The sequence below is a fragment of the Taudactylus pleione genome, unplaced genomic scaffold (genome assembly GCF_031769625.1).
Source record: "Taudactylus pleione unplaced genomic scaffold, aTauple2 ptg000026l, whole genome shotgun sequence".
NCBI classification, from domain to species: Eukaryota; Metazoa; Chordata; class Amphibia; order Anura; family Myobatrachidae; genus Taudactylus; species Taudactylus pleione.
The window spans coordinates 12,365,453-12,376,484 of record NW_028284428.1 but is presented as its reverse complement, the minus strand read 5'-3'; the positions used below and the strand labels follow the sequence as shown (position 1 = coordinate 12,376,484).

General features: G+C 40.5%; 1 protein-coding gene across 5 annotated transcripts in view; it reads left to right on the top strand.

Moving 5' to 3' along the window:
* The first annotated feature begins 271 nt into the window (after positions 1-271).
* Positions 272-11,032, top strand: part of CDKL5 (cyclin dependent kinase like 5) — a 423,438-nt gene continuing 412,677 nt past the window's right edge. For 4 of the 5 annotated variants that reach the window (XM_088451641.1, XM_088451640.1, XM_088451638.1 and 1 more), the window contains exon 1: positions 297-359. The gene's annotated coding sequence lies outside the window, so the exon portion shown is untranslated. Of the gene's footprint in view, positions 360-11,032 lie in introns of all 5 variants that reach the window. The other variant, XM_088451639.1, reaches the window with a different exon arrangement.

The window sequence follows — 11,032 nt, the reverse complement described above, 5'->3', positions numbered from 1 at the left end:
CTACATTCCACGCCTGCATTATCTTCCGTGCCCTGCGCTGCTCGCCTGTCGCGCTTTGCTATTGGCTGTCTTTTCTGTCAGTCACAATGCTGTTACCTATCTTTTGTTGCGATTGGCCGAGCTTTGCATTCTCAGCGCAGTGGAGACGCCGCTTTGCAGGAAAAGTAGGCAGGTGTTGGCGCAGAGGGGCGTGACTGGGGGGCGTGATTGGGGAGTGGCGAAGTCGAGGGGTGTGGCTTGTCGTGTTCTTTTTTTTTTTTTTTTCTCTTGCTTTTTTGCTGCTGCTATTGAGTAGTCTCCGATAGGAAAACAGCGGCATAGGAGCGGAGGAGGAGGCACGGAGAGGATCACGGGCAGAGGTGAGTGACAGCGCTGGCAACAGCAACAGGAGCTGGGCTTCCCTGGCTCCCCAGTATAAGGGATCCCCTCCTCCTGTGCACACAGCCCTGCTATCAGTACTTTGCATTTATGCCCCATTGTACCCTCTCATTAGATCACTGCCCTGACACCCCTTACTGCCCAGCATCTGCAGAAGGGCACCTGACAGCATCGCAGCTATAGTGATCCCATGTGCCCACAAAATGCCCAGGCCACATTGGCTTTGATTAGGAGTTTGCCAGGCTAATCCCTGACATTATTTTATGATTTTCCCTTTTTACTGTGCTCATCAGCTGCATCATAGCCCACCCTGGCATAAAATTTCTCATGCATTGGCCTCAGAGATGAGCTCATATGGAATCCATCTCTATTACTGTCTTCCCCTGGCCTAAGCACTCAGTGGCATTATAGGTTAGTATATGCATTTCCTATAAAACCTGCAATCATTGTGCCAAGCTGAATGCTGCTGTAGATATGTCCTATTTTAACAGCATGGAATGTGCAGTTTCTCCCTCTCTGGTGGGTAGTGTGAGTAATTCTGGGATGGCATCTTTGCAGCAGCACCTATTGTTATTCATACACTGGGTGGGAAGGATTGGATCCTTATGTTCAAACTATTTTTAACATGCTTTATCAGTGCTGGCTTCTTGGGTGGGGTATATAATCTGCATTAATCATGTACATGTTCAGAAACTGATTATTCATAAAAGCATGATTATTTACCATAACAGATCCATTATTTATGTTTTTTCCATTTAACTCTTCAGAGTTTTTTTCATTTATATTTTTCATTTGACTTCATACCTCTTTAAGTCTTTGAGTCATATTTCCCTCAGACAATTTACATTTTTATTGTCACCCTATATTAAGTCATAGCGTAGTATTATAAAAATTTTTTACTGACCTTTAATGCATGATATGATAATATTTGGTATTAATAGCTAAACACTAAAATGTGATTTTATTTGTTTATTTTGATGTTTAAATATGTATATTGTTGCACATTTTCTACAGTTTGCCTTATTTTAGTGCTTGTCTTCTGTAATTCTATGGACAGGTACCTGCAAATTTTGCACAAACATTGTGTTTCCCCTGCTGTGTAGAACCTACACATGTACCTTGGTAACTGTTAGAGTATAATGAATGTAAGTGAAAATGTTGCAGTATCAATCAATACAACAAGTGTATTTTTCTATGACATACATTTGGCAAACAAGGCTGTAAAATATCTTTTTGGACCTCGTTGTACAGGGAAATGCAGAGTTTGCAATAATGGTTAGATATTGTGTATACATTTAAAGACATGATATTGAACATGCATTTGTGTGAAAATGTATATTTTGGCTATTTTTGTGGACAAACCAGAATGGCATCAGTGGGTAGTGTTTATGTTATATATGGTGATATTAATTCAGCCCTACTGGATTCCCTCATAACTGGTTGAATGTTCCACTTAATATTTATATTAGAGAAAAAGCATATAACTTATTATTTTTCTGGTATTACACCCCAAACAGAATATATATAACCCCAAATGTTCTCTTTTCTGCTTGTGGTGCTGTGATGAATTAGGCTACATGCATATACAGTGTACTTCTTATGCACCATTCAGCCTAATCCATGTACTGCTGTTATTGGGCCTCTAACCTTCTGCAGTTTAAATCCAAGAAAAATAGTTTTCATGTTTCAAGGATTTGTTTATTTGGATTTATTCAATGGAGTAGTTGATGTCATCTGTGATCTGGAGCCTGTGTAGCTGAACTGATAATGGGGAGCCTTCTTGTTTTAAGGTATAGTGGTTCCTTTTACCCATTTATCTAACATATGTTTACATTTTACATGTAAAAGTTTGACCTCTGGGTGCCATTATTCTATTCTGGTGACCCCTGCAGCTACACCAATGTGACAGCTCCTACTCTTGATAAACATAATCTTTGCAGGGAAAGAAGGCTGTATGTGCAGAAAAACATATTGCCATATGTGAAAGTCATTGATTACATCCACAAAATATACATTTTACATTTAGTGGATAATGTACCAAACCACTTAATGAGTAGAGAAGTTTCCCATGTCAACCAATCAGCTTCTAGTTATCATTTATCGATCAAACTATATAAAATGATAGCTAGAAGCTGATTGGTTGCTATGGTAAACTTCTCTACTTGCCCTCTTTAGAAAGCTTGATACATCTCTATATTGTAGTGAAATGTATCTATGAACTGGAAACATGTTATATTGTTTTCATGTCTTTCTATAATTTAGATTTTTTTTCAGCTATTTCCAAAATAATTGTAACAGATCATTTGGTTACTTTTGTGTCATTTGTCACACACTCCAGGCCCACAGTTCCCCAGTTCTGTGTTGGTAGCAGGCTGCACTTACAGGCAGAGACACTGGAATGTAAAATATGTGTCATTTGTAAGCTGACATTATTTACTTTTAAATTCCATATTATTATCCTTGTCACATGCTAGACTGCTGTAGCCTGATGCATAGTGATCACTACTACTTGCGTAACGTACCTTGCCCAAAATCACTATGTGCATGCCCAGAAAACAAATGCAAGTGCCTGTGTAACTGGAACAGGGGAGGTAGGCGGTGTTCTAATGAAAGCTGAGTACAGTAATCTTGTGTTTACGTAATTGCCAACAAATGCAAAATGGCAACTAGGCACATATACATATGTGAAAGCCTTATTATTTCCAGCTGGTAAAGGGCAGTTGCAAATGCACTGATGATGATGATGGTTGCCAGCATAGTGAGTCACTGTAATGGAGGGTACACATGGTCAGACTTGGAGACGATCAGATAACGATAACGATCATCCTGCATGTGCTGGATGTTTGATATCGAACATCCAACACATGCATCAACCCCCAACGACTATAACGATCGCGGGTCCCTATAGTAAACAGGCTAACCTGGTCGATATCGACCAGGTTGGCCTGCATGCAACGGCGATTATCGATATCGACCATTCGTGCCCGCGCACCGACCATCGTTTGAGGGGGCCATAAACTGCACGATTTGAACAATAACGATATTAACAATATTGTTATCTTTTAAATCGTACAATTAAATCTGACCATGTGTACGCACCATTAGATGCTTACTTCATTACTCGTTCATTTAGTATGCTTTTGTGTGCATTTTTTGCAATTATTATTATTTTATATATGAGATGGAGAGTTGCTTCTGCCTAGGTCTATTGATGCCTAAAATCATGAGTATAAATGTATGTAAGATATGTCTGGCTTAAAATGGGCGTATATTGTGACATGGTGGAGCCGTACTACATCTCGAGATGTGTACTGCTAAGCATAGGGGCAGTTCTTGCTCACTGTCTGCTTTTATACATTAAGCACATTTCTCTATAACTTACACCTCTTTTTCTGTTCCTGTTTGTGGAATGTACACTGGATCCTTTTTTTATTTTTTTTTGGAACAGGTGTCAGCGTATTGACTGAACCGTAAATAATAGTTCTTACTAATATTTAGTTTTCACCCAACATTCCCTCTTTCCCAACTAGCCAGCTTGTATAGGCTCTATGTCAGTGACCTGTCAAGTTTGGGAGACCTCATTCACTGCCAGTGCAGCAAGGTCATCATGTAAAAGTTCAAATGTTTGGGAGACCTCATTCACTGCCAGTGCAGCAAGGTCATCATGGAAAAGTTCAAATGTTTGGGAGACCTCATTCACTGCCAGTGCAGCAAGGTCATCATGGAAAAGTTCAAATTCTAGAAGTGCTGTGCTAGTTTCTATTATAGCCATTGGCCGTGGCCAACAAGTGTCTGTGTTACAGGGTTATGTCATTTTGTTTGAACTCTATCTTCTCCCGACTGTCAGCACCGGAACAAGAACCATTACAGTGCTGACGGGTTCAGTTCTTCCAAGCTTCAGGGTCCCTGCTATGGACCTCCAGGGCTCTGTTAGTTGTCAGCAAAAGGGGATGCAAATAAAAAAAAATGATACTTAACAATGTGAACCCCAGTGTCCATCACACGTAGGGTCCTTCCACTAGCACTTTTGTCAAAAGTACCTTCATCTTTGATGGAGAATGTGCTGGGTGTGACTGCTTTGCTTAACTGGGATACAGAGAAATGTACTGCAATTTGTTGTAGAAGTTTCTGTTACGACAAGTACAACCAAGAAAAAGAGTAGTAGATAATGCTTTTGTAAAGTGCAGTGATTTGTCCAGTTTTATGTTTGTTCCTCCATACAGAACTATTTTCTGGATAGTTATTAGATGCACTCTCTTACAACACTGCCTTAATGAGAACATTATTTATTTATTTTAATTATTAACAGTTTCTTATATGGCGCAACATATTCCGTTGCGCTTTACAGTTGGAAACATTAAGACAAAAAACTGGGTAGTACAGATATATAGGTAGGAAGGCCCTGCTCACAAGCTTACAATCTATAGGGAAATAGGCATTGATATAGAAGGATAGGTGCTATATATTGCATTTTGGTCCAGCCAGAATGCTGAGTTTCTTGGTGGGCTGTATAATCCAGTCACACAGGAATGTCGGCCAAATGTCAGGAGGATGTGAAAGAAAGACAATGTGTGAGGTTATATGTGGACTGTGAAAGGGGATATAATTAGATATGGAAACTATGAAGGTTATGTGGGCGATTCTAGAATCTGATAAACTTGCCTGAAGAGGAGAGTCTACAGGGAACGCTTGAAGGTTTGGAGACTAGAGGAAAGTCTTATTGTGCGTAGTAGGGCATTCCACAGAGTGGGTGCAGCCCGAAAACGTCCTCTAACCATGAATGGGAGCAAGTAATGCATGGGGTTGGGAGATATTTTGAGATAAGTGAAGAGATGTTTGTTGGTGTGGTTTGGTTAGTAGCCTTATGTCTAAGTAAAAGTATTTTGTATTGAATACGGTAGAAAACCGGCAACCAATGGTGGGACTGACAGAGCGGAGCAGCAGACGATGAATAATTGGCAAGGAAGATCAGCCTCACAGCTGCATTCATAATGGATTGTAATGGTGAGAGCCTGTTTTGGGAAGACCAGTAAGGAGACTATTCCAGTATTCAATGCGGCAAATAATGAGTTCATGGATTACAGTTTTTGGAGTTTCTTGTGTGAGATATGGTGAAATTTTGGATATGTTTTTAGATGTACTGTATGTAACATGATTTTGAGACAGATTGAATGTGGGGAACACAGGACAGTTCAGAGTCAAGGATGACACCTAGGCAGCGAGCTTGTGGGTGGCAAGGTGGATTGTCGAGTTATCAACAGTGGTAGATAGATCAGGTTGGTAACTGTTATTGGCCGGTGGAAATATAATTCATTCTGTTTTAGAAATATTAAGTTTGAGGTGGCGAGATAACATCCAAGATGAAATGGCAGAAAGACATTCAGTGACACGTACTAATCAGATGGTGATAAATCTGGGGAGTATAGGTATTTGAGTATCATCCACATACAGATGGTACGGAAATCCAAAAGAGCTGATTAGTTTGCCAAGAGAGGTGGTATAGATTGAGAAAAGCAGAGGAGCTAAGACTGAGCTTTGCGATACTCCAACCAATAGAGGTAGCGAGGAGGAGGCAGAATCATAAAAACGAACATTGAAAGAGCTATTAGATAGGACAAGAACCAAGGAAGAGCTCTGACCTTAAGACGTAGGGATTGTAGTGTTTGTATGAGAAGACAGTGGTCAACAGTGTCAAAAGCAGCAGAGCGATCTAGAAGAATTATAAGTAAGTAATGGCCTTTAGCCTTGGCAATGACCAGATCATTTACTACCTTAGTCAGTGCTGTCTCTGTGGAGTGTTGGGAACGAAAGCCGGACTGAAGTGGGTCCAATAAGTTGTGTGAGTTAAGAAAGTGTGTGACGCGGGTGTAGACAAGTCTCTCAAGTAGCTTGAAGGAGCATGGGAGCTGAGAGATGGGTCGGTAATTTGAGAGAGTGTTAGGGTCAGAATTTTGTTTCTTCAGAATGGGAGTAATAACTGCATGCTTAAACAGTGATGGAAAGATGCCAGTAGGGAGAGATTACAGATTTTAGTTAGGGTTGGGGTGAGCACAGGAGACAGAGCTTTACTGATTTGTGAGGGTATAGGATCAAGAGGAGAGGTAGTGGAGTAGGAGGATGAGAAGAGTGTAGATACTTCATCTTCGTTTGTGGGGTCAAATGAATAGCATGTGCCAGAGGGTTCAGGTAGGGATTTGAGCAGATAACTGGCTGATGAAGAGCATACCATTTCATTTCAGATCTTATCAAGATATATACTGTATACCGTATATACTCGAGTATAAGCCGAGTTTTTCAACAAATTTTTTGTGCTGAAAAAGTACCCCCTCGGCTTATACTCAAGTGAAGTGTGTAGCGCTGACCGGACGGAGTTCGGTCAGCGCTACACAGCACAAACACACAGCCGCCGGAGCCGGCAGCTGTGTGTTTGTTGTAATCAGCAGCCGCTGAGAGTCTGTCAGACTCTCAGCGGCTGCTGCTGCTCCCACTGCGGGAGCCATCTTCCGGCTCCCGCAGTGGGTAATGGGAGAGACGTCATGAGTAATGACGTCTCTCCCATGCAAAGCGGCCGGAGGAGCTGTTAGCGGCGGGACCAGGAGCGGGGGTTTCAGGTGTTTATTTTATTTTTTTATTACGTCTCTCTACTGGGGGGGGACTACTGGGGGCACTACCAGGGGGCGATTACTACAGGGGGCACTACCAGGGGGCGATTACTACATGGGGCACTACCAGGGGGGGATTACTACAGGGGGCACTAAAAGGGGGGATTACCACTGGGGGAACTACCAGGGGGGGTTACTACTGGGGTCACTAAAAGGGGGGATTACCACTGGGGGCACTACCAGGGGGGGAATACTACTGGGGACACTGAAAGTGGGGATTACCACTGGGGGCACTACCAGAGGGGATTAGTACTGGGGGCACAACCAGGGGGAATTACTACTGGGGGCACTACCAGCTGCTGCATTTCCCATGCTAGGCTTATATCGAGTCAATAAGTTTTCCCAGTTTTTTGTGGTAAAAGTAGGTACCTCGGCTTATATTCGGGTCGATTTATATTCGAGTATTACATGAACCACGAGAGAGAAAAAATAATCCCCGTATGAGTGCACTGATTCTTGCCTTTAATCAACTTAAAATATAACCTTTATTAGAATAATTAATAACCACTTGGTGGTAAAAGTAAAAACACAACAAAATATACAACAAAAAACAGATTTAAAATAGTATGTAGAATACTAATAGGTGCTCAGTCATGTGTGCTCTAATTGTAAGTACTCAATGGTATGCCAAATATGTTGACTATAATCAATATATATTGGTGCCTAATAATAAGTATGAAAATAAATAGTAATAATGAATAAATAGGTCACCAAATATTTATATGTCCCTCAGTATCGCATATATATTATCTACCTGTATGGAGTGCATAATACATGAGCTGACAAGCTCTCTTAAAGTATTAATTATAGTCTGATATACAGATCTCCACCAGACATAAAATATAATAGGTATGATATATATCAAGATCTTCCCACAGTGTCAATATATTATATCAATCCATAATATGGACATACAAAAAGTACTGCACGGCTACCTATTATTAAATATCCGGGACTCATGTGACGAGTCTGTTATGATGAAAGGCTGCCGCGTGTACTAGCAGCGCGAGCGTCTTTACAGCTGGATCCCGCACTCCCTCTGCCGCGTATACTGGCAGGGTGAGCGGCTAATCAGCTAGAGCCCTTGTTCCCTCTGCCTCGTGTACTGGCAGGGAACGTAGCTAGCCAGCTGGAGCCCGCACTGACTCTGCAGCGTAGTGCGGCTAACAACTCCACTGCTAATCAACTAGTATCGTGCACAACGTGGGACATATAATAACAATGTTTAACTAATTTTGATCTCCATCAACATATTATAAGGCAACATTATTTAGACACATTTGTACAGGCACATCAAACGCCTGATGCGCGTTTCGCAGTGCTTTTTCAAAAGGCTGCTTTTTGAAATAGCACTGCGAAACGCGCGTCAGGCGTTTGATGTGCCAGTACAAATGTGTCTAAATAATGTTGCCTTATAATGTTGATGGAGATCAAAATTAGTTAAACATTGTTATTATATGTCCCACGTTGTGCACGATACTAGTTGATTAGCAGTGGAGTTGTTAGCCGCACTACGCTGCAGAGTCAGTGCGGGCTCCAGCTGGCTAGCTACGTTCCCTGCCAGTACACGAGGCAGAGGGAACAAGGGCTCTAGCTGATTAGCCGCTCACCCTGCCAGTACACGCGGCAGAGGGAGTGCGGGATCCAGCTGTAAAGCCGCTCGTGCTGCTAGTACACGCGGCAGCCTTTCATCATAACAGACTCGTCACATGAGTCCCGGATATTTAATAATAGGTAGCCGTGCAGTACTTTTTGTATGTCCATATTATGGATTGATATAATATATTGACACTGTGGGAAGATCTTGATATATATCATACCTATTATATTTTATGTCCAGTGGAGATCTGTATATCAGACTATAATTAATACTTTAAGAGAGCTTGTCAGCTCATGTATTATGCACTTCATACAGGTAGATAATATATATGCGATACTGAGGGACATATAAATATTTGGTGACCTATTTATTCATTATTACTATTTATTTTCATACTTATTAGGCACCAATATATATTGATTATAGTCAACATATTTGGCATACCATTGAGTACTTACAATTAGAGCACACATGACTGAGCACCTATTAGTATTCTACATACTATTTTAAATCTGTTTTTTGTTGTATATTTTGTTGTATTTTTACTTTTACCACCAAGTGGTTATTAATTATTCTAATAAAGGTTATATTTTAAGTTGATTAAAGGCAAGAATCAGTGCACTCATACGGGGATTCTTTTCTCTCTCTCGTGGTTCATGTAATATGGTCATATCCCAGAGTTGCACCCCTGAAGATAATAAATAATTGAGAGATATACAGACCATTAACAGGGTAATTCTGCAAATATAATAGCCTTGGTGCGACCCGTTATTCCATTTTCCCCTTCCTTGTGTTTCAAGTTATACTCGAGTATATACGGTATATCTTGTCCTTAAAATAGGAAGCAAGATCTTGTGCACAGATAGTAGCAGGTGGGTTGAGTGAAGGAGGGGTAAGAAACAGTTTAAATGTATTAAAAAGTCTCATGCTACAATGTCATGTATAACTTAATATATTTAAAATAGTTTTTTCTTAAGCTTAAAATATATTTTTTTTCTTAAGCTTGCATAGTATTAATTGCACGTTGGTTTGAACAAAAGCATATGAGGTGTTGGTGCTGGTTTTCTTCCCAATTCCACTGCCTACTGTTTGTATTGGAGTAGATAAAATATATTCAGTATGATAAAAATGAAGAGCACATTTATGGCCTCACTTTACATTCTACATGTAGTTAATTTATTTACTTTTATCAGCATTATTTATTCATTAGTAATTGAATAACTTTATTTACAAGAACATGGAAGTCACCATTAACCCTGATGCCATCTTTGTGCATTTGTCACAGATGACACTAACTGCCTGTTGCTCTGAGTTGCAGTCAGATCTTCTTGACAGCAAAAAGGCTTTTTGTCTTACCATAGGCACACGCAAGGGGGGTTTCCGGTTGCCTGGAAACCCCCCTCCCCAGCCCATAACCACAATAGAAATTGTAAAATAATAGAATTTTACTGCATGTTCTTCTCAGAATCACAAATTAAATAAATAGCACCCCCTGTTGATCTTTTAATATGTGTCAGCCAGTATTAAATACACCTGTGCACCAACTAGGAGATCTGGAAAACATGCAGTTAGGGGTGCAATGCTATATACCATCAATAGGGTAAATTATTAATATAGTATAATACACTATTCAGTGCATAAGAAGACCAATATGTACATATATGCCCAGGGTAGTGCTAGGTTCTTCTGCTGCACCCCCAGACTTGCTGCAATGCTCTGGAATGGAGTCCCCATCTGAAATAAAAACATTTAGCTCAGGCAGGATGGCCCTACTGCCACATTTAATGGCTTACTGGGATCGCTGGTCTTTGATATGCTGGAATTATGATGCACATTACACTTTGTATGACACATATTAAAGATGGTTAAGTGCTAATTATTCATGGATTGGCCACACTCACTCTAAAATCAAGTATTTGGAACCCCCCCTCTAAAAATCCTGCGTTTGCCACTGCTTACCATAGCTTTGGACTGGCCGATTGTTAATGCACTGCTGATGCTGATAGGTCGATCTGTCCTTTTGATCTCATGGTATTTAATTTTTAGATTTTTTGCAATATGGACAATTCTTGTCTGGTATTCTGGGCCTGATTCAGAGGTGGACAGAATTAAAACATTGGGTGCAAATGGCCAATGTTTTAATTCTGCGCATGTGTCGGAGATGCACTGAGTATACGTCACGATTGTTACTGCCTGGAGTCACAAATTTGAATTGTTGACTAGTGCTCCAAGTGTTTACTTGTGCTCCAAGTGTTGACTAGTGCTCCAAGTGTTAACTTGTTCTTTAAGAAAAACTTTTATGTTTTTGTGATAACTGTTTCATTGCTATTGGCATTCTGCAGATAGTTTTCATTGATAATTTGTTAATTTGCTGCTTGAAAAGCTTGTGCAG